The sequence below is a fragment of the Schistocerca nitens genome, chromosome 6 (genome assembly GCF_023898315.1).
Source record: "Schistocerca nitens isolate TAMUIC-IGC-003100 chromosome 6, iqSchNite1.1, whole genome shotgun sequence".
Classification (NCBI taxonomy): domain Eukaryota; kingdom Metazoa; phylum Arthropoda; class Insecta; order Orthoptera; family Acrididae; genus Schistocerca; species Schistocerca nitens.
In genome coordinates, this window is record NC_064619.1 from 310811992 (window position 1) to 310837014 (window position 25023).

Consider the following 25023-nt stretch of genomic DNA (forward strand, 5'->3'; position numbering starts at 1 on the left):
GTCATAGAGGGCAGTGAGTTTATCACCAAGTTCATTGATTTTGCCGTCGATTGTGGGTTTTCTGATTATTTGATGCCATGAGATTTCTGAGCAATCGGCTGTTAGAGCGTCAAGGTCAATAAGTTTCATGTTCCTACAAGTTATGTAATGCGATTTGATCCTTGGGGGCTGCACAGAGTAGGCCAGGAATATTACATCATGTGCTGAGAGGCCAGGGGCCGATGTTTGACCAACATCTCTTACTTTGTCAGTCTGTTTCGTTGCGATTACGTCTATAAGAGTATGACTGTGCGCCGTATGGTGTGTAGGTTGTAATGGAAGAATGTTCATGCTATTGCAACTAAACAGTCTTCTGAGGTTTATTGCGGAGGGGGTGTCTCTTAGCAGGTCTATGTTCAAGTCACCCATTACGATGACATGTTCGTATTGACACTGAAGTGAATGTAATTCCGACTGGAAGGAACTCATTGAGCTTATTTTTGGCGGCTTGTACACGACGCCAGTCAAGAATTTCCGACTTTGTATATTTATTTCAATGAACATGAATTCAGCCTCTTTTTCTTCAGCAGGATTTGACGTACATAAGACTTTCGCTTTGAGATCTGTTCGTATATACGCGCCGACCCCGCCACCTCGCTTTTTTGATCTGTCTGCCCTAAGAAATGTGTACCCTGGGAGATGAATAGATGCAGAGGATATGTGTGGTTTCAACCACGTTTCGGATAAGAGGATTACGTGGTAGTTTAGTTGGTTGAAGAGGAGGCTAAGTTTTTCGTAATGTGCAGGTAAAGACTGGATGTTGCAGTGAGCTGCTAAAAGCTCTGACGCGTTCCGCTGAGCAGCCTGGAGTAGGGTGGCAGACTGGTTTGTCCCTTTGTTAGGCACTACCTGCCGCGAGGGGCACTGGCCGCTGCTTCCGCCAAGTGACATAACACAGGGGTGTCCGAGATTTTGCGCGCCCTGTGTGTGACACCGCGAGTGCCGAAAGAAAGGCGACTGCTAGAGATTTCCTGAGGTTGCGGGAGTATAGAAAATGGATTAGTGGTATTCGGTGCAAGGAGAATATGACCAAAATAGTGACGGCTGTGTGTCACTGTGTATCCTCTGTCGTAAGAGGAGAAATGTAATTAGCGTATTTGAAACAGCTTAGGGTGGAAATAAGGGAAAAGGGAGTGATTTAAGAGGTTGATGCTGCCAGCAGAGAGAAGTAAGCTTAATAATTAATAGATTATCGTAGGAAGCTAGAATTAAATTGAAATTTACTAAAGTGATACTGGTAGTGATTATCGTAGGAAGCTACAATTAGATTGAAATTTGCTAAAGTGATACTGATAGTGATTTTTGTTATGAACAATTTAAACCGAAGAGATGGGTGATTAATGAACTAAAGGAGAGACTAATAATTGCAATAGAACTAATTCAGAGCGGAAGAGAATAAACTGAGAAAATGAAAAAAGTATTAGCAGTAACTGAAATTAAGTAATGGTTAGAGCTACAGACACAAAAAATATAGTGAAAAGTTAATACAGTTACAAAAACAATTAGTTGAAGGTACAAATATGGGTATTATTAAAAAATTAATAAAATTACAAGACTATATCTGAGTATAGGGCTGTTACAATTTGCAAAAGGTGCTAAGTTTGCACTTTTGGCTCGAGTAGCTTCACTTAATACTATTCAGTTCTGTCATGTTTGTGACTGTCTTCTTTCCAGCTGCTGTCTTAATGATTACTCTGCCATCCTGAGTCCACACATTCTGAAGACCGAAATGGGATATGGCACTGTTTAAAATCTTTAGCCGTTCGTGTGTCAGATCTTCCCTTATTGTAAGCCCTGTCCTTGCTAACTTCTTCTTCTGGGTAAAGATCTCTGCCCTTTTTCGGTACGAGATAAATTTAATTATTATTGGACGAGGTTTGGTGGCACCTGGTAGTTTTCGTCCCACCCGATGGCTCCTGTCAATGTCTGCCTTGGTCACTTCAACGCCTAATTTTTCACGCGCAACCTGTATAAGCAGGTTGTCCGTGTCTTCTTCCTTATTTTCTACTACTCCAAACAGTCGTAGACTATTTCGCCTTTGGTACTGTTCTAGTTCGTCTGTTGCGGCAGATAGTTTCATTTCCAACTCTCGTGCCTTTTTCTCGTATTCAGACACAGACTTTTTTAGTGCTGTAATTTCGGCAGTATTGGCCTCAACAGTTTCACGCATTTTGGCCAATACTGCTGCCGTTACAGTATCTGATATCGTGCCTGCTATCAGATCGAGATTGTTTTTATCGCGAAGCGCAGCGTTTACCTCAGAGCGGACCAGCTCCGCTATACCGGGAGCCGCGGCCGCACCTACCGCCAAGAGCGGGCCCGCCGCACCTGCTGCTTCCCCGCTGCTGGACGCGCTGCTGTTGACTCTTCTGTTTACCATTTTCTCGAAGATATTGGCGGAGCACAGAAAAAAAAATAGCACTACTGCACAGAACACTGTTGTTTACACGATTTCCACTTGTACTAGACAGCACCACCTGCGAGAACACCTTCAAATTCAACTAAATTTCGCGAGCCGAACTTAACACGTGTTACACTGCAGCCGCCATGACACCATGAAAATGGGGCAACTACAGCAACCTCGCAATAAACGTTGATTTTATTGCAGCTAACCGTTATCGGCCATATTGTCCACATTCAGTGGTTCACAAAGTTTCGTGGTGATTCGATCAAAGTACAATAACAAATCGGTATATTGGTAGTTCAGAAACATAATACTGGACGTCACTTACAACTATTCAGCGTGTCGGCTCATGCTTCAAAACGAGCAAGAATTCGCTCGAGGAAAACCCACATGTGTAACCTTTTCCGGCCATTTTACTTGCAGCACTGAAAAGAACAATGTCTGTAAAAAGTGTTCATAAATTCAGCTGTCAACTGCAGTACCTTGTGGAATGCAACGCATTAGTGGTACACCTTCGCTGGCATGGTACATTATGACAGTCCTTCCGATCGCACAGCTGTTGAATCATAGCGCCTTGAAGAAAGAGTTGGTGAGAGCGCCCCTTGACAAATGCTTTTCATATGCATTGAAGGGATTCACCAGTGTAGTGTTCACTACGTACTTGTTGAATGGGTGAAATTTTCTAATGAGAAGGCAGTGCAAAGTTTGGATGTGGACTTTCTCTTCATTTTGCGCACCGATTCAAAATGTATCAAGAATCTTACAAACTCTGTGCCCGTATTCTCATCTGATTCTTAGAATTTGTCATGTTGATCAGCCACGGTGGCGTACAGAATGATAAACAAAAGTCAGTTAGGTGTTAGGTGCTAAAGGGACAAAGCTTCTACCGACAACCTTTTATTTCCCTAGTGGTTCTCGTTTTCGACTTACAAGGTACTGTTCATTACCTTTGGCCAACTTTCATTTATTTAAAACACACGCATCTGTGACAGCAATTATAAAATATTATACATAAAATATAAATAAACTATACAGATATACGTCCGTCAGATGCTGCAGACAGCAACTTGTACGCATTGGAGTAAAATAGAAAAAAATGCACCAATAGACAAGTTATTGTTGGTTAGAAAAATAAGTACGATTGTGAAACACCCTTTATGTTGCCAACGATGAAACGAATTCACCGCTCACTTGAACCGGAGGTAGCAGTCGAAACAGAAGGTTACCGCGCAGCTGTAGATAAACAGAAAGTGCTGACAAAGTGTGAATTACTGAATTCATTAGTCGTCATCCATTAGAATGATTAGTATTGTCAAACATTGGTCGTTTATTAAGTCAATGTGAACTCATTCAAAGGTTGTGATCACATAACTGCGAGGCTACGAGCAGTTGTAAATTCAGTGTTGTTGAGGCTTATCGCAAAGTAGAGCGCTAGAAGAATTGTAAAGTGCCTGGTTCCATTTGGTTATACTGAATTATTGATTTCAGTATATATAATTCTATCGCCTTTTCCTTGCTCTATTCCTTAGTCAATAATAAACTAGTAATTGATGATAATGTTCAGTTTTAAGTTTTTATTTCATACATTCCTACTTCCAGCAATTATTTCAAATCATCAAATTACTAATCGGGCTTGTCTTGAAACCATTTATTTGATAGTAATTTCAACTTTTATTCCTTAGAGTGTGTGTCCTCACCAAACTGTGGTTGTTCGTTGGTCTGAACGCGTGTGTATCGGTGTGTTTTCTAATGACTGCTTGTTTCTGATGTGTGGCGTTACTTACTCCTTGCATAATTAGCTCTGATCCATTGAAGTATTTGAAGGAGTTATTAGCCGAAATTGTGGGTACCTTCAATTAAAGTCCTTCTGGTGTTTTTAACCCTAAAACCGAATTAAATAACGAAGGATGCTGTTGTAGTGAAGCATTATTCTGTGGCCCCATCCGGCCACGACAGTATATTATGAATCTGGCTACATACAATCTAGTAACTCGCTCAAAATCATTTATTTTCATTTGGCAGACGGGTTACAGTTGTTGCGTTCTGATGTAACGACGAATACCAAAACCTGTTTACTTGAGGTGTCTCAGAATAGACTGGAAGTTTGCTTGTTTCAAGTATGACGACACGCCAAGTAATCCTTGTTACGAGAAATCTGCACCAGTTCGAATCGCCTGAGTTAGAAATTGAAAGAGTCCGATAGGAATTTGTAGAAGGAAACCTTACATCTTTCGCCGGAATGTTGAAAAGAAGACGTGGAAGATGTAAATCACGGTTGGAAGTTGAAGGTTAAATCGTGGATTGACTTACCTACATCTCCAAGTTGTTTGTTCTTTCGAGATGAAAATTTAATTCAGTTTGATAACCTTTACGCTATGTACCTGGCGTGACTCTGTTGAAGGAAACAGGACGGTATTCGTTTGAATTGATGTAGGGAACAGTGAGGTATTTAAAAATAGTTGTTAGCGCATTTCCAGGTGCAGAATGTTGTTACTACAATAAATAACTAATTTTGGTTTTGAATGAAAGTAAGTTTTGATGGAAATTGTATTGTAAAATTTCTGAAGTAGTTTTATTGCTTTGTCTTCCATATTTACTCACTCTTCTTATTTACCCCCGTCCTCCCCCCAATGTTACTGCGCTGCTGTATCCCTGGTGCTTTAGATGGAAATGGAAGTCACAATGGAGCGAAATTTGACGTATCCTATGCGTACCTCCGAGAAATGTTTTCCCTTCCCTCACTTCTTTCCATTTCATTTTCCTGGTAAGTAATAGTTTCCAGACGTCTGTCAATAGCCTGCGAGCAAAGACGATTAACTGCGAGCAGTATATCGAACTACTTGCGGGAAGGTTTCTGCGTAGCGACTTTATACGTTGGGCCCTTGCGTGAGTGAATCTCCGCAACAATAAACCAGCCACGCACGTAAACCGAGTCGTAAAACATTTATGTGGGTCGGCCGCCATCATCCTGTCGGATCTCACTGCGGACCTCCTACGTATTTCAAGGGGCCGCGTAAACGCGGAAAGTTTCTTACAGGCGTTGGCATTGCTTCTGGCCATAGCACTGAATGTAACGTCGTGCTGGAGGAACATGAAACGCTTCCACTAACTATGTGGTCAGTTTGGAAGCTGACCGGGACTGTAGCAAAAATTGTTTCGAAACAATGTAGACGCCGTAAGGCCGGATGCAGGCAGTAGTCGGTGCTGTGCAGTTATCTGAGAGAACACAAACACTGCGAAGGCCAGCGCTGTCAGTACTGGTCTCTGAAGATCACGTCGTCAACGGGACGTTAAACTGTTACGTCCGTTCCTCCCTGTAAACTGGTAGACAGTCATAAATCTCTGTTTACATGAAATCCAAGAGGTAACCAGTAAAATATTTTTCTCAAAGCTCATAAAATTTGTTACTGACAACATGGCAGAAAAAAATTTAAAAATCGTATTTTTCTAGCGATTGACAGCATCAAACAACATACGCGAAGCAAAACTCCCAATTTATACACTACTGGCCATTAAAATTGCTACACCAAGAAGAAATGCAGATGATAAACGGGTATTCATTGCACAAATATATTATACTAGAACTGACATGTGATTACATTTTCACGCAATTTGGGTGCATAGAGCCCGCATCTCGTGGTCGTGTGGTAGCGTTCTCGCTTCCCACGCCTGGGTTCCCGGGTTCGATTCCCGGCGGGGTCAGGGATTTTCTCTGCCTCGTGATGGCTGGGTGTTGTGTGCTGTCCTTAGGTTAGTTAGGTTTAAGTAGTTCTAAGTTCTAGGGGACTTATGACCACAGCAGTTGGGTCCCGTAGTGCTCAGAGCCATTTGAACCAACCATTTTTTTTGGGTGCATAGATCCTGAGAAATCAGTACCCAGAACAACCACCTCTGGTCATAATAACGGCCTTGATACGCCTGGGCATTGAGTCAAACAGAGCTTGGATGGCGTGTACAGGTACAGCTGCCCATGCAGCTTCAACACGATACCACAGTTCATCAAGAGTAGTGACTGGCGTATTGTGACGAGCCGGTTGCTCCGCCACCATTGACCAGACGTTTGCAATTGGTGAGAGATCTGGAGCATGTGCTGGCCAGGGCAGCAGTCGAACATTTCCTGTATCCAGAAAGGCCCGTACAGAACCTGCAACATGCGGTCGTGCATTATCCTGTTGAAATGTAGGGTTTCGCAGGGATCGAATGAAGGGTAAAGCCACGGCTCGTAACACATCGGAAATATAACGTCTACTGTTCAAAGTGCGAACAAGAGGTGACCGAGACGTGTATCCAATGGCACCGCATACCATCACGCCGGGCGATACGCCAGTATGACGATGACGAATACACGCTTCCAATGAATGTGCGTTACCACGATGTCGCCAAACACGGATGCGATCATCAAGATGCTGTAAACGGAACCTGGATTCATCCGAAAAATTACGTTTTGCCATTCGCACACCCAGGTTCGTCGTTGAGTACACCATCGCAGGCGCTCCTGTCTGTGATGCAGTGATGCAGCGTCAAGGGTAATCGCAGCCATGGTCTCCGAGCTGATAGTCCATGCTGCTGTAAACGTCGTCGAACTGTACGTGCAGATGGTTGTTGTCTTGCCAACGTCACCATCTGTTGACGCAGGGATCGCGACGTAGCTGCACGATCCGTTACAGCCATGCGGATAAGATCCCTGTCATTCGACTGCTAGTGATACGAGGCCGTTGGGATCCAGCACGGCGTTCCGTATTACCCTCCTGAACCCACCGATTCCTTATTCTGCTAACACTCTTTGGATCTCGACCAACGCGAGCAGCAGTGTCGTGATACGATAAACCTCAATTGCGATAGGCTACAATTCAACCTTTATCAAAGTCGGAAACGTGATGGTACGCATTTCTCCTCCTTACACGAGGCATCACAACAACGTTTCACCAGGCAACGCCGGCCAACTGCTGTTTGTGTATGAAAAGTCGGTTGGAAACTTTCCGCATGTCAGCACGTTGTAGGTGACGCCACCGGCGCCAGCCTCGTGTGAATGGTCTGAAAAGCTAATCATTTGCATATCACAGCATCTTCTTCCTGTCGGTTAAATTTCTCGTCTGTAGCACGTCATCTTCGTGGTGTAGCAATTTTAATGGCCAGTAGTGTATATAACTAACCTGGCAACCGCTGCTTCGCTGGCCTAGACTCTATGGTGTGCACGGGTTTAAATTTTTATGTTGTTCACAAATTGCAACATCTTATAAACTTCTCATGCTAATTAAGGCCATGGAAGCATGGTGTTATCTGAGAGTACTTCTGACCTAAAAGCGATTCTGATGGCTGGAGTCGAAGGTGTTCGTTAATCCGGTCTTTTGAGTTCTTCTGCTGATATTTCTATAGAACTTTCATCTCCAACACATACTTCTTCAGAAGCCAAATACCAGTTTTCATACATTTAGCTTTAAATGCTTTTATATGTAAAGAAATATTGTCATAAAAATTTTCATCCCCTGTTTCACCCTCTTAGGGGTTGAATTTACAAAGAAACACAGAAAATCATGTATTTTTTAATTTCTAACCGCGAAACCAAATACAAATTTTCAGAGATTTAGTTTCAAAAATGCTTTCGTAATGAAATATTTCCATAAAAATTTAATTCTTTACTTTACCCGCTTAAGGGTTGAATTTTCAAACACACTGAATTACGAATTTTTTTATTCCTAACCGAGAAGTCAAGTACCATTTTTCATATATGTAGCTTTAAAATTATTTAGAAGTCCTTTAATAATGATTTATTTTCAAAATAAACTTTCACGCACTATTTTATCCCATTGGTGGTTGGATTTCCAAAAATGCTGAAAAACGAGACCGAGAAATCAAATACCAATTCTCGTAATTCTAGCTTCAAAATTGCCTGAGTAGCGAAATATTAAAAAAAAAAAACCCTTCATCCCCTGCTTCATCCCTTAGGAATGGAATTTCAAGCAATCCCATACTAAGCGATGTGTACGCCGTACGACTAACACCCTCTCCAAATTTCAAGTTTTATCCTTAGCGATTTTGGCTGGGCGATGATGAGTCAGTCCATCAGTGAAGTCTGTTTCACCCCCTTAGGTGGTGCATTTACAAAAACACGTAATTTTTTTATTTTAACCGAGAAGACAAGTTCAAATTTTTCATATATAAAAATAATATAATAAATTTAAATGTAATAAATATAATAAATTTAAAAATGCTTTCATATTGAAATATCTTCATAACATATTTAATCTCCTATTTACCCCGTTATGGGTTGCATTTCCAAAATCAATGAAACATGGATTTCTTTTATTTTTAATTGAGAAGTCAGATACCAGTTCTCATAGTTGTGGCTTTAAAAATGCTTTAGTAGTTCTTTAATAATTTATTTTCAACAAAGCTTTCATCCACTGTTATCTCCCATTGGGGTTAAATTTCCAAAAATGCCGAAACACTTATTTCTTTATTTCTAACAGAGAAACCAAATACGTTTTCGTAGTTCTAGCTTTATAATTGCCTTAAAAGCGCAATATTTTCAAAAAATTTTATCCCGCGGTGCAACCGCTTAGAGACGAAATTTTGAAAAATCTCTTCTTAAACAATGCCTACAGCATAAGATCAGTACACTCACTAAATTTCATGTTTTTTATCCTTAGCTGTTTGGACTGGGCGATGATGAGTTAGGCAGTCAGGACATTGCCTTTTGTAGCTCGACGAAATAATGTGGTATTTGAGAAGTAGAAGGTTCCTTTTTCGTGACGTTCCCCATTACTTTTCAGGGAGAATTATAAGGTTGTTCCGTAGTTGATAAAGCTTCTGCTCTGGAAATAGAAGTTTCACAACTACGCCGTTTATTTTATTTACTTGTCTTCCGTTCTTATTACAACTTTCTGGGTCGTAGCCCTATTTTCAAACAATCATGTAGTTGAAGTCTCCAGACTGAAAATGTGCTACATGGCATCGTTATTGGTTAACGTCTAGACAAATGTCTGTTTCGAAAACAAACACAAACACATTCTATTGTCCTTACGAATGTATGAATTAAATGACAATCTTCAATATCTTAAACCAAAAGGTTTAAAAAAAGATCTCATGTTTTGTGAAACAGTTCGTCTAAAAGTAAGGAGTAAAACGGATTAGAGAAACATTTGACGCGGTTTCAATGACGCTCGAAATTGTGTACGTCGATTGAGATGCCGACCGAGAATTGAGAGTTCAGTGTTTAACTTAGGATTTTAAAATGCTTCTTCTCAAGGTGCCTTCTCGCGACGGTGGTTGGAGGTCTTTGTAGCGAGCACTCGTCGTTGTACCATCTCTGAATGTCCTTCAGCCACTAGATCCTTCGTCTGCCAACAGACATTTTCCCTTGTACTCTCTCTTTAACTATGAGTTGCAGTAACTAGTATCCTTCGCCTCTTATAATGCGTCCTAGATGCTGAGTTCTCCTTTGTTTCATATTGAGCAATAGTTCTTTATTGCCTTTTCATCCGACTGAGCACTTCATCATTTGAAATTATCCATACAAGGTACACGAAAGAGATGGCGATGTAGATACATTTCAAAAGAGTCAGTTCTCTTCTCTAATTATTGGTCAAGTGTCCATCATTCGCATACATAGAGGAAAATAGAGAACACGTAGCGACGCCTCATTTGCAGTCTCAGATGCCAACTAGGATCCGATCTTACAAAACGTTTTTTCATATTAATAATTGCCCCTGGCGAGGTCTTTTCTATATATGATCTCTTTCCTGCAGTCGCACTACTCGTCCACGAGAGTGCCAAAGTAGGAAATGTGACATTAGCCTACTCGTTTCGTACATATTTATGAGTCGCAATAGATATCCCTTTGAGCACTCGACAGCTGTAGCAGCAGAGCTTGTAGAAACAACTGATTACGAAATGACACATAGTTCACAGTACCGTAGCTAGATGACTACCGTTAACAACATGGTCGACAACGGACGAGCCGGCCGCGGTGGTCTCGCGGTTCTAGGCGCGCAGTCCGGAACCGCGCGACTGCTACGGTCGCAGGTTCGAATCCTGCCTCGGGCATGGATGTGTGTGATGTCCTTAGGTTAGTTAGGTTTAACTAGTTCTAAGTTCTAGGGGACTGATGACCTAAGCTGTTAAGTCCCATAGTGCTCAGAGCCATTTGAACCATTTGACAACGGACGACTAACAACGCAGCAACGATCGACTGTTAAGTTATTTTTTCACAAAACGTTAAGTCCTGTTTTGACTCGGAGGCGGTTTCAACAACAGTTTTACACACGATGGGCCCATTGCTCTACATGATTTTATGTAGCTAAGGCACACTTTAAGCTTGCAGTGAAATCACGGAAGACATTTATTGCTAACATCAGTGTTCGTGTGAAGGAAGTTAGGAAGCAAAACGGCGGACATATTGAGCACGTGCTGAGTTAGAACAATTCTCAACAGAATGTTTTCCATGGTAGTGTTTGTTTGTCTTTACAATGAAGTGATTATTGAAAAAGAAAATGGTGAAATTCCGTGCGCCACACTGTACTTGAAGGACCATAACTGTTTTAGCTTGTTGCCTTTTACTGACAAGGTTGATTGATTAGGTTCTTGGTCTTGGACATGTTGATAAACAGGCCAAACTCTTCACTGCACTGGACTAAACTAAGTAGTATGTGTTGGAGCGCAAGTAGATCATTTGCTATGACAGCAGTGTCATCTGCTTATCTAATATTAATTATCTTTCCGCTTATAACGAATCCGTCAGTTTCTTTCGCCAACACTTCCCTGAAATTTACTTCGGAGTAAATGTTAAACAAGAGAAGCGGTAGTATACAGCTCTGACGGATGCCTGTACTAATTGTAGTCGTTTCTCGTGTTCCTTGGCCAGCTTTTACGTCTGCGGTCTGACCCTAATACAGCGCGCTGATGGTGTGTAAATCGGTTTGGTCAGTACCAACTGACCTCAGAATCCGCACCATCTTTTTGTGTCTCACGCAGAGCACAAGAGGATATTTGGAGGATTATGGAGAGGGCGTAGAGTGCTGCTGTCTGGCCTTGAGGTACAGTTCCTGTGTCAAGTCAGACTGAATTTCTGTTTCTATACAAATCATTAAATTCTCAATCGTCATCCCTTTTGCTGTAGACCTCCGTGATTTCGAGCGTCATTCAAACCGCACATAAAATGTTTCTCTAATCTATTTTATTTCTTACTTTTGGACAAATCATTCCACAAAACATTTGACAGCTTTTTTCTTCAAAGTTTAATTTTATTTTCAAGTTTTGTTCATAAAGTAGCTCTTCGCGAAATATTTCAATTTCCCTCTATTCAGTAATTGAGTTTTTCTTAATTACACTGATTATTTTCAACAAATAAACCAGACCTAATGCTGCTCAACTTGATACCACATTCGTCTATCCTCACACTTCGACTGGTTGTAAAAATTGGGACAAGTATGCGGTTTGTCGTTTATAGGGAACTTTGTTTTAGCTCCGCTCAAACATTTGATAAAAACCTCATGGCCGGCCGCGGTGGTCTCGCGGTTCTAGGCGCGCAGTCCGGAACCGTGCGACTGCTACGGTCGCAGGTTCGAATCCTGCCTCGGGCATGGATGTGTGTGATGTCCTTAGGTTAGGTTTAACTAGTTCTAAGTTCTAGGGGACTGATGACCAAAGCAGTTGAGTCCCATGGTGCTCAGAGCCAAAAACTCATGTTTTGTTAATTTTGTTACAAAAAATATGGATATTTAAAGTTTTTGAAAGATATATATATCGTTTAAATTTTTTCACTCGGTTTTTCCTTCTCGCCATTTAAGAATAAATAATTAAAATTTCCTCTTTAGAGACTGCTGGTGCGAAGCGAACATCTTCCACACGAAATCGCAAATGAACTCAAAGAATTTCATGAGCAGATACTGGGTATGTGACAGTTTAATTTCGCTTGAAAAAGGTAATGAACACGCAACCTATTTTAATTGATTCGTATTATACATATTGTGTCGTTTTATCCTTCATGACCTTCAGTTTTTGCCTGTCGCTGCTTACACGTTCCGTTCCCTTTAGAAGGTTCAGATGACCACAATGAAGCATCGTTCGGTGCTTATAATATGTTTTTTTCCTTTTTTTTTTTTAAAAAAAGTTGTATTCTCTCATATCAGAGATCAGAGCGACATTTATAATTATAGGAAAATCTGACTGGTTCGTGAGCTTAGGCAGTCGTAAATGTATGTCAATACGACAATGAACAAACAATGTTGGCACATACTCGTTATGCTATCGGGGAGTAATTGGAAGGGTAAACATTGAAACAAGAGGTTGAAATAAAAGAGAGAATTATGTGGTGACAGGTTGCACCGATAAAACACTATCAAATGTACAGTATATTTTTCTTATTAGCTTTGTAAACATTCATTTATCTGGATTACACGATCTGAAAAAATCATTATTGTACCGTCAGGGAATAATGGAAACTAACAACATTGGAAGCACAAATGATAACGTCAGTAACGAAAATTCTTTTTACAAAATGGTTCAAATGGCTCTGAGCACTATGGGACTTAACTTCAGAGGTCATCAGTCCCCTAGAACTTAGAACTACTTAAACCTAACTAACCTAAGGACATCACACACATGCACGCCCGAGGCAGGATTCGAACCTGCGACCTTAGTGGTAGCGCGGTTCCAGACTGTAGCGCCTAGAACCGCTCGGCCACTTCGACCGGCTTCTTTTTACATCTGTGTGATATAGATCCGAAGATAATTTACATCCTCATCAGATTTTACTAATTAATTGGTCTTACGATATATCGCATTGGCTTTATCCCTATGGGAGTACTGAGATACTTCCAATGGTTCTAAGTACTATGGGACTTAACATAGGAGGTCATAAGTCCCCTTGACTTAGAGCTACTTAAAAGTAACTAACCTAAGGACAGCACACACATCCATGCCGGAGGCAGTATTCGAACCTGCGACTGTAGCATCAGCGTGGTTCCGGACTGCAGCGCCTAGAACCGCTCGGCCACAGCGGCAGGCTGAGATACTTAAAGGTTACTCTTAACTCTCCTAGGGATCGGATGAAGCAGAGATCAAGTTTCAGGAGTCTTGGATATCAACGTTTCCCAAGAAAAGAATCTTATCGTCACTGAGTTGTGGACTGTTGTTTCCTTTCCTTTCATAGTCTACGTATTTCAAGACTATTGATAAAGGCAGTGCAAGGATTGTTGTTAAGCTCGTTTACATTACAACTGGATGGAGGAAACTTTTTTCATGTCACACAGGTGGCGGTGAGATCAACAAAATTCGTTTTTTATTATGTTGATGCATGTAGCATGGTAAGATAAGACAAGAACCAACACCAATTACTTTATAAAAGTATTCATCTGTCTTTCGTATGGACAGAACAGAATTCCGTGCTTAAACTTCATTGTTTTGAACACCTTAACCTCCACGGATATCGATCCAAGCTGGTGAAGATAGTTTGGGAGTCGGTCCTTCCACCTCCAACAACTGATAAATGCACAGTCGTATTCAGATGTGGCAGTTACGTACATTGAATATTATCCACTTGAAGTGGCTTCGAAAACTGCATCCACGGAGGACAACATCGAGAAGGTGCACAGTGGCATACTGGGTGACTGGTGATCAGAGTTGTACGAAGTGACTGTAACCGTAAGCATCTCATTAAAAAAGGGAACGGTTCATTTCACACGTTTAACTAACTAAGAGGACATTTGGTGCAAGATGGGTGTTGCATTTTTTCAATCCTGACCGACAGAAAATGCAAGAACAAAAGTCTCGGAACAGTTTGAACCATTTTTTAAAAAATTCTCAAAGTTTTTGATCAAATGTTTCAGCGGAGCGAAAATAATACTCCATAGGAATTAGAATTTTCATAGCCAACGAAGAGTGGGAAATGGACAAACCAGTTAGCGAGAGGTCTAGTTTTGGAAAAAAAAAGTTTGAAACTAATGAGGGTAATTAAAAAAATTAATTAGTGATGCGAGGGAAAATTTCTGTCCTGATTGTCGTAGCCAGATGAAGAGTGGGGAATGGACAAATGGGGTATCAAACTGACCAGTGTGAGATCTAGTTCCGCAGAACAAATTTTAAAAAATTATTGCTCAGGTGCGAGTATGACTTGCGCTCTGAGAGTTCCATGCAAAATTATTTATACAGACAGTTCATCCATTCCGAGAATAGGGAATCTCGACCATTTTTGCCTATTACTGACGCTGATACTGGCAACATGTCGGTCCCAAGGATTCCAGATTTTCGAGAAGGTACTAATTTGATTAATATACATGTAACTTGAAGTCATGCAGGATGCAGGCCACTATTATTATGATAGTCAGTAGTTCTCCATTCAGGGTGATTAGGTCGCAATGGTAAAAGTCAGCCGGCCGGTGTGGCCGTGCGGTCTAGGCGCTTCAGTCTGGAACCGCGTGACCGCTCCGGTCGCAGGTTCGAATCCTGCCTCGGGCATGGATGTGTGTGATGTCCTTAGGTTAGTTAGGTTTAAGTAGTTCTAAGTTCTAGGGGACTGATGACCACAGATGTTTAGTCCCATAGTGCTCAGAGCCATTTGAACCATTTTTGGTAAAAGTCAGACATCAGGCGAGGAAAAACTTTATTGCTCATTGACGCGTTTCGAAATTTATCCATCATCAGATGTCCAGGAGCGATAACTGCACATGGATATGGCGTTTGAAGCTGTGTCAGAAACAAATACTTTCAGACTAGTCTCTGTCATATCTTCTGGGTATCTGATGGTGGATAAATTCCGAATCACGTCATATCACTAATGAAATCATTCCTTGACTTACGTTTGACTTTTACTATTGCTAACCAGTCAGCCTGAATGCAGAACTATTGATTGTTTTAATCGCATGTTTGACTTCGGATTACAAATAACAAAAGAAATATTTTTCCCTGTGATATAATTACAAATTAACAATTTTCGGATTTTTTTTCCCTTACTTGAACTGTAGAACCACTTCTTGCCAAATCGCATGATTCTAGGTCAAGACATGCAGATTTCGATGAGTGAGTTTCCGAGTTTCAAAATATATGACATAAATGGCCGTACCTTTTGACTGCACTGACTTAGAAAATAACGTTTATTGTCCATACAAGGGTTCATAGACTTTAGTGTGCGAAATAAGTTTCAGCTTGATAACTCTACCCCTTACTGAGGCAGACGGACAGACAGACAGACAGTCAGTCAGTCAGTCAGTCAATCAATCTGATAACAAAAGAAATTTTTTTCCTGTGATATTTCAACAAATTTACAGTTTCAGATTTTTTCTTTTGGTTGTGCTGTGAAACCTTGCCAAATTTTATGATTCTATGTCAATGGGAAGTACACTGTAGATTTTGATGAGTTACTTTGCGAGTATCAAAATGTGTGACCTGAATGGCCGTATCTTTTGGTTACATTTATTACACCTCCAACGGCCTATGGACCTTACTATGTGACATAAATTCCAACTTGCTACGTCTATCCGTTACTGAGAAAAAGGGTTTAAACAGTCACATAGACAGATAGATAGACAGACAGACAGGCAGACAGACAGACAACAAAGTGATCCGTTTTTATCGACTGGGATATGGAACCCTAAAAAACATTTAATTGTTTGAAAATAATCAGGAAAATTATCCTTAGTATTTTTTTGGCATCCCGTTTCATTCCTTTCTTGAGTGTGCCAAAGCTGATTGTTAGTATCGCTTTCCATGACACGTTATCAGTCTAGTTGGGTCGACAGCGGGGATACATGAGGGTGCTAAAAATATTCGTGGACCCTCACCTCAAAACACGTTTTCAGAATCTGGACTTGTGTCAGGTGAGATTTCTGGCTGTTTTCTTTACTCTCTGCTATGAAACACTCGCTCCGAGTTCCTATGTACGCGCTTGATGTCCGTTATTAGTCGTACCTGATATAGATGCATGCATTTGAGCAGGAGGGGAAAGAAGGTAAGACGGGTAGTAGGGTACCGTGTTTCTGATGACATTATGTATTCTCTCTGGTGGAGAGGTACAGAATTACACTCCACTTGTCATGAAGAAAGAACGACCAACGAGTCGTGTAGTTGCTGTTCAGCTCACTGCCTCTGTGAAGGTAGGTTTGTTTTACGATATCACGGGATATTAGATGATTAGTAAGTATTTGTACACTAGCAAATAACAGAAATTTGGTTCAACAATAGTGGGCCTTTGTTTCGTTTTCATAACCTCTGCACTCTGGATACGACCGGGTATGCGGAGTGCGGTAAGATCGGGCAGTAATAGCACACTACAAACTTTTTTTTCCTTTTTTGCTGTGTAAAATATGTTGAGAACTTACCAGACGGCAAACAGACAATTATTGACCAAAGAGAGCATGAAAGGGGCAATAGATGACGTATTGTGGGCTAGGATGGATTAATTGAATGCTGCAAGAATCTAGACTGCTCCTCAAGGTATCTTAGAAGATACATTTAAAAAGGCTAGGATTCAGAAAAGCAGAAGAAGACACATTCAATGCAAATCAGTCAAAAAGAGATGCATGTGAAAAACCAACATAAAAAAGGTGTGTCATCAAAAAATTCTCAGTCCTTCGACTGTGATTCTGTGGATGGAAACGATAAAAACACATCAGATGTCAAATGCCTGTATTGTGACGACGTATTTTCAAACTCAGAAGAGTCACCTGGTCAGTCGTTGACTTTCCACCTGGGCCACCCCTTTAAGTGGTTTCTGTGGTACCCCCTGTAGCATAGCCTTGCCTCTGCGTCATCCCTCTGAATTCCAAACTAAAACGCCTCTCGCTGCTTGTTAAAAAAAAAAAAAAAAAAAAAAAGAGGTTCAAATGGCTCTGAGCACTATGGGACTTAACATCTGAGGTCATCAGTCCCCTATAACTTAGAACTACTTAAACCTAACTAACCTAAGGACATCACACATACCCATGCCCGAGGAAGGATTCGAAACCTGCGACTGTAGCGGTCGCACGGTTCCAGACTGAAGCGCCTGCATTATATACTGCTTGGCAAATTTGCTCATTACCATCGAATTAAGTTAGGTGCCATATTCACCTCCCTATTGCGATGTATAAAGCTCTCTTGTAAGGTGCAAATCCGACCTTCATTTATTATGCCGGCTTACAGTGTCAAAGAGGTTCCTCACTTAGCCCTTGAATAGGTAATCATCCAAATGGCTCTCGCGATAACATGGGCGGTTTTGCATGCGAATTGCTCACAACATTGTTTTTGAGACGAGCAGTATATTTTCTTAGGAAATTTTCGTGTGGTTTTGAACATTCGTGATTACCCACTTTCTTTTTTGAGTCCAATATTTTTAAGAAGTTCACAATTATTTCTACCACTATATACGTCTTCAGAGAAAGATAGAAAATGTATTGTCCAGTCACATTAATGCGACCACGTGTCAAAACCCGATTAACCACATTCTGCAGCACACAGCACTGCGAGACGTGCAAGGAGAGAATCAGTGAGGTTCTGTAAGATAACGACATGAATATGGAACCGTGCCCACTATAGCGCCGTATCCAGCTTCGCTAGGTTTGTCAGTTGAGCATCCATGGCGCGAACAACCCTACCGAGTAGATCCCGCACATTTTTGATACGGTTTACACCCGCGGAATTTGGTGGCCAGGAGAGTTAGAGTAAACTCATCCTGGAGCTCTTTGAACCACGCGCGTACACTTTGACCTGTGTGATGCACTGCATTGTCCTGCTGGTAGATGCCATCGTGCCGAGGAAGCACAAACTTCACGCAGTGATGAGCGAGCATAGTCCCGAAGGATAGACTCATACTTGTGTTGATCCACTGGACCACGTAGAATGACGAGGTGACCCATGGAATGCCACAAAAACACTTCCCACACCACGACGTTCTCGCCTCCAGTCTGGACTCGTCCGATGATTGTCGGGGAGGGGGTTTGCCGTCAGAGGTTTCACGCTGTACACGCCAACGGTCATCTGTCCGATAGGGTGTAAAACATGATTCGTCTGTAAAGGTCACTCAGTGGACGTCCAGTTGCCGTATTGGCGTGCAATGAACAGCAGTCAGCGTGGGAGCATGAACCAGGCACCTGTTGGAGGTCCGTACGCCGAGCGGCAGTTGAAGCGACTACTGGTAGCCCACTGGTTCATCAGGGAAGTCAGTTGCTACACAGTTGCACGTCTATTCGCTCGTACACATCTCTAGTTCACCCCTGTCTCTTATGGTCCGTGGTACACCACTTGCTCGGCGCCTGTTTCGGGTAGCGCCGTTTTGCCTTTCACGGTCAAAAAGGATCATCAGATTAAAAAAAAAAAAAATCATAACTGTTATGTCACTTGAGATATGTGCGTGAACAACGTACTGCAGGAAAGAGCAGACTCTCGAGTTTTAATGTTTCCCGCTAGGTAGCAGCAGCGTGTGGCCACTTCAGTTCTAGTGAAAATGGTGTCGGGACAACAGAAAGCGTTTTGTGTTATACGTTTTGCACAGTGCGGGTCAGTAATAACTGTTCAGCGTGACTTTCGTACTAGGTATGGTGTGCATGCGCCTACATCACAGAGCATTGGACGATGACCTGAACATTTCCGAGAAATATGTTGTTTCTGTACAAGCAAATCGCCGGGCCGTCCCCGAGTGTCTGACACAGTCGTCGAACGGTTCAAATGGTTCAAATGGCTCTGAGCACTATGGGACTCAACTGCTGAGGTCATTAGTCCCCTAGAACTTAGAACTAGTTAAACCTAACTAACCTAAGGACATCACAAACATCCATGCCCGAGGCAGGATTCGAACCTGCGACCGTAGCGGTCTTGCGGTTCCAGACTGCAGCGCCTTTAACCGCACGGCCACTTCGGCCGGCAGTCGTCGAACGCATCCGCCATAGTTTCACAAGGAGTCAGCAGAAATTCGTTCACCGTGCAGCTTAACAGCTCACCAATGTCCGTCTAGCGTGTGTTGCGTCGACGTTTACACATGAAACCATACAAAATTCATCTACTGCCAGCTCTTAGTGAAGGTGACAAACAATAACATGTGGAGTTCTGTAATTTCGTCCTTGGCAAGATGGAGAATGACAGTGTCCTTCCACGTTTAATCTTTAGTGATGAGGCGACATTCCATTTAAATGGAAAGGTGAACCATCATAATGTGAGAATGTGGTGTACGGAACAACCACATGAAGTTGTACAACTTGAGGAATTCTCGAAAATTTTGTGTGTTTTGTGCAGTTTCAAGGGAAAAAGTGTATGATCCATTTTTCTTTGCCGAGAACACTGTTACAGGAAGCACATATCTCGGTATGCTTGAGAACCTACTTTTCCCACAGTTGGAGACTGATTCGAACGACTTCGTTTACCAACAGGCTGGGGCACCGTCACACCGGCATCTGGAAGTGGGGGAATTTTTTAAATGAAAGGATTACTGAACGATAGATCGGCCGCACTGGACCAAATGATTCAGCCTTATATTACTGGTCTCCAAGGTCACGGGACCTGACTGTATGTGGTTATTTCGTGTGGGGGTTTACAAAAGCCTCTGTTTATATGGTTCCGTTACCAACAACAATGAATGAACTGAGACATCGCATAACTGCATCTGTGGAAGCTGTAACTCAAGACACGCCGGCCGTTGTGGACGAGCGGTTCTAGGCGCTTCAGTCTGGAACCGCGCTGCTGCTGCTACGGTCGCAGGTTCGAATCCTACCTCGGGCGTGGATGTATGTGATGTCCTTAGGTTAGTTAGGTTTAAGTAGTTCTTAGTCTATGGGACTGATGACCTCAGATGTTAAGTCGCGGCCGGCCGGTGTGGCCGTGCGGTTCTAGGCACTTCAGTGTGGAACCGCGTGACCGCTACGGTCGCAGGTTCGAATCCTGCCCCGGGCATGGATGTGTGTGATGTCCTTAGGTTAGTTAGGTTTAAGTAGTTCTAAGTTCTAGGGGACTGATGACCAGAGATGTTAAGTCCCATAGTGCTCAGAGCCATTTGAACTATTTGAACTCAAGGCACACCCGCTGCAGTGTGAGAATAATTTGAATACCGCATTGACATGTGGCGTGCATCTCAAGAGCAGCATATTGAACACCTATGAAAAGGCATGAAAAAAGCTTTTTGAATTTCCCGTTCATCAAAAAACAAAATTCATCGTATATGTTTATTAGTTTCAGAAATATAAACGTGCCAAATCGGATGATTCCTTTTGATACACCCTGTAGTTTAACCACGCGAACTGTTTACGAACTTAGCTGTTTCGGAGATGCTTCTACCGCTGACCCGAGAGCCAATGATTATGTCCTTTTGGACGTCAAGTAAATCTTTCTGTTTCCGCATTACATCTACTTGATTATTTTCAGTGTTCCCCCGATACGGTTTACATGCCCTTCACTGCTAGTGCTGCCACCTGCAGTCTGTTAGTGGTCATTGCACGTTGACGTCGAACATAAGCGACGGCCACATTTATGTCACTGGTTCGTGTAGGAATGCCAATGCGAAACGCTGGCCGTATACTTGCGCAGCGCTTATTATTCACAGCTTTCGCGTTTCGCCTGTAATGCCGCTGTTTGCCCTGAGCCAGTTAATTCTAATGTCAGCGTAATGGAACGCAGTGAATACCCAGCGGCCGGGCCGTACTCTTACGCGGCCTGCAGCGTTCCTTGTGCCGTGTTCTGGGAAGCGCGGCACCGCAGGTGGCCTAGCGTAGCGTGCAACCCGCAGCCTGCAGCCATCACTCGCGTCACAACCGGGAACTTAATTAACCGGACGCTCACCTGCGGCGCGCCGTAGCCTGCTGGCTGCTCATTGTGTGTGTCTTGAAGCCATCCGCTGCTCCCGTATCCGTCACATCCAGCCCTAACCATGTGAGGTGATTACCACACTTGGTTCCAAGCGCCTGACCTTTTAATTAAAGCATTTCACCGAAAAATGGCTGCTGTTAGCCGATGGAGTTCTCCTACGTCTGTGACGGCATTGTCATTCTGTAAAAACAGAAAGGAAGAAGGAAGATCCTGAGGAAAGCCACTTGCGATAGTGGCCGAAACGCAGGAAGTTGTACACATTGATGGCGCGGTCACACAGATAGAAAAAATTTATTGACCAAGTCAAGGGCCACCGAAGACTACGCTTACAAATGACAACTCTAATTTACTCGTTTCTTTGTGAAAATGAGTTTTCTTTGACTTATAATCCATATGAGAAACAAGGTAGAACACGACAAACCAGTCAACCAACGCTCCTCAGAACTTTTGTAACTTACGAAACTGATAAAAATTGGCATAAGTTAGTAATAAATAACTATCATTCTACAGTACACAGACAATGTACGTTAACGTAAAAACTTGTTTCCAAGATCAGTGACATATAAAATATTAACCTCCTTGCATTTTCCTGAGCTGTACCTCTCATCAGAATGTAGAGGGATGCCCAGTCAGGCTTTTAGACCAATGAAGGGGAAAAGACGAAAAATACATTGGGGACGGGTAAGTATTGGCATGGCCATGATGACAGACGAAAGTGTGTGTGTGTGTGTGTGTGTGTGTGTGTGTGTGTAGACCAGTGTATTACAGCAGTGTAGAGAAGACCACTGAAGTGATGGAATTAATGGTTAACATTCTTATGTATATTTGTAATTTACGTGTATTCGATAAAAGCATTGTGCACAACACACAAATCCAGCATGCCTGAGTGTGGTTTCTACGCTCTTCTACACGAACGATGCGCTGGTCTCCAGTCTCTGCATCAGAAAATGTGATTCACGAACAGGTACAATAGGATGACACACCGAACGAAGTTTATACGACTGAGAGATGGCGTATACGGCTTCCTTTCGCAGTGTTAATTACTGTTTTAGTGACAGGAAGGGCCTACGACTACAAAGTAAAAGTAAAATAAATCTGCCAAATCATAAAACAGTGGACCCAGTATGAAGTAATACACGTCAGGACCCAAACGTGACTTGAGGAGTGTGTAAGTCTGCTACTGCTCACAGTGTGGTTTGCAGCCGAGACTGTTCGCATACGCCTTTGAAATTATGAAACAGTCGTACAAAGAAATATGGTAATGTACAAATGTATAAGTACGGTATCCAAATTAATAGTAGTACACAAAATACACATTCTCTGTAATGCTAATTTCTGTACGCTGGGCGCAGCTGCTTCGTGTGTCTCAACGCAATTCTGTAAACGCCTGTATGGCAACGCATCTTCATATCTCTATATGGGTGTATGGCTATTATCGTCGCCTACAGTCGTTAGCACTTTGCAGCTGAAATATGTGAAAAGTGCTGCCAGGTGTCACGATTTTCCTTAAACTAACTCGACCGCAGGAGTGTCTTAGTAGTAATAAACAAATGTATAAAAGTTTCCTGCATGAGGCGGGATTTTCTCACGCATCTCAAAGTTTATGGCGTTATACCTCCTGAACTATGTGGTACCATGATATAATTTTGTAGGTGCATATAGCGGCAAATGTGGATACAGACTGCGAAATTTATTGCGAATAGTTAGTAGCACGCAAGTAATAAATTAAACGTCATTCATGGCAGTTTTTCAGGCATTTCATTGTTTATGATGTCATATCTGCTGAACTATGATTGATAAGTGGTTCTCGCCCCACAGCTATTGTTGCCTGACAGAAAGAATGTGTTTACCAAGTTTGGTTGAAACCGATCCAGTAGTTTAGGAGGAGATGTGGAATACACACACACACACACACACACACCACGACTCATAATAACCAAACGAAAATCAGAGGAAAATCAGCTTGCGTGATAAACTTACCTGAGTACATGGGAGTAATATTTCTTGTCGGTATATCAGTGTGTAGTGAGGAGTACCTCTTATAAATTCCAGTCTTTGCCTACCCTTCGAATTTTACTTCTCTCTCTCCACTGCGAAGACCGAAAGAAGTGATGCGTATGGTTAACATACTGGTCTAACATTCGGAAGGACTGGATTTCAAATCCCTTTTCGGCCACCCGGGTTTAGCATTGCTATGGTTTTCCTAAATAGCTGTAGCCAAATGACAGTAGGGTTTCATCGAAAATGTCACGGTCGATTACCTCCCAATCCTTGTCGTCTCGGAACTTATGATCCTTCTCCAATGACCTTTCTGTCGAGCGGACATTAAACTGTATTTTCGTCTTTCCTTCCTTCTATACTGCGAAGAACAAGACGTGTGACACGGCAAGACACTGGGCACTGGAGGAGTGGATTTCAGATCAGCGTCAATCCCAGATGTACTTTTTCCATAATTTCTCTTGATCGCCGATGCCTTTGAGAACGCCATGTCCTAATACTAGCTTCAGCCATGTCTGTCCAAGCTACAGTGTGTCTCTGACAACGATATGTGTTAATATTGCGTTATCTTTTCCATTGAGAAGATTCCCTCTGCTACGTAATTTTTCACCATGCATTACTTTTTCTTTGCACTGCTGCCCTTAGCAGTTTCTAAGGCGCTTTCATTTCGTCCAGTGTTTGATATGCTAGTGTTGCAATATCTCCCGAATGTTTCCCGCATATTGAGACGTTCATTGAATGAATACATTCTCTAAAATTAATTTTTTTCGTCGTTATCACTCGAAGGCACCTTTGTATTGTTAAGAGACAAATTAATAAGGTAACGGGCGAGCAAAATTTTCTAAGTTCAAACAGCCTGCGTTTTTCAATCACGCCGGCTGGAGTGGCCGAGCGGTTCTAGGCGCTACAGTCTGGAACCGCGCGACCGCTACGGTCGCAGGCTCGAATCGTGCCTCGGGCATGGATGTGTGTGATGTCCTTAGGTTAGTTAGGTTTAAGTAGTTCTAAGTTCCAGGGGACTGATGACCTCAGAAGTTAAGTCCCATAGTGCTCAGAGCCATTTGAACCATTTTTGCTCAATCACGCAGAAGTAGCAACAACCGCCAACCAAGAAGCGTAGACATTTCAACACCTTTACTCGGTCAGGACGGCAGCAACGTCGACCTCTTGCTTGCGAGTGCGATGGTTAGAAGAGCACAGATTGCCTTCGTTACTCCTGTAACGTTATGTAAGACACACTAGGTAGGACGCAACTTCGCCTAGCAGGAGTTTGACCAAGAAGTAAAGATACTGTAACAAATTCGTTAAGCAAATGTATCGGAACGGAAGACCGCAGACAACTCGAGAAGAGCGGAGCCGATTCGGTCAGTACGAAAGACATTGTAGAGCGGATCCTCTCCTCGACGACATAAATACTCCCCCCCCCCCTCCCCGTCCCTAGCTTAGAGCAAAGGATCGATGCCGTTCATGTTATACGCACTCGATTGTTTGCTTATGTTGTGCTAACATCTCGTGTGTGAGATTTTTCTAATGTTAGCGTTGTACTTGTTGCCACACGAGAAATCAGCGATAATGAAGCCCAGCATCCAGTACTGAAGTGAGCACGGTAGCCATCACTGATGGGCAGTCCAGGGTTCTACCAACACGGCTTCGGTCCAGGGCAGGAACTGCACTAAAGCTCCTGCATCGCACGAGTCTGACGGACTACCGACTTGTCGGGTCCGGTTCAACTTTCAACACGACATCACAGTACACGACATAGCGGTCCGCCAACTGGATAACACGGGCAGTGGTTTGGGAGAGATTGAGTATTCTCA

General features: G+C 42.5%; 1 protein-coding gene across 1 annotated transcript in view; it reads left to right on the top strand.

Moving 5' to 3' along the window:
• LOC126263342 (C-Maf-inducing protein-like) overlaps window positions 1–25023 on the top strand; it is a 983791-nt gene that overhangs the window by 503400 nt on the left and 455368 nt on the right. The window lies entirely within an intron of this gene.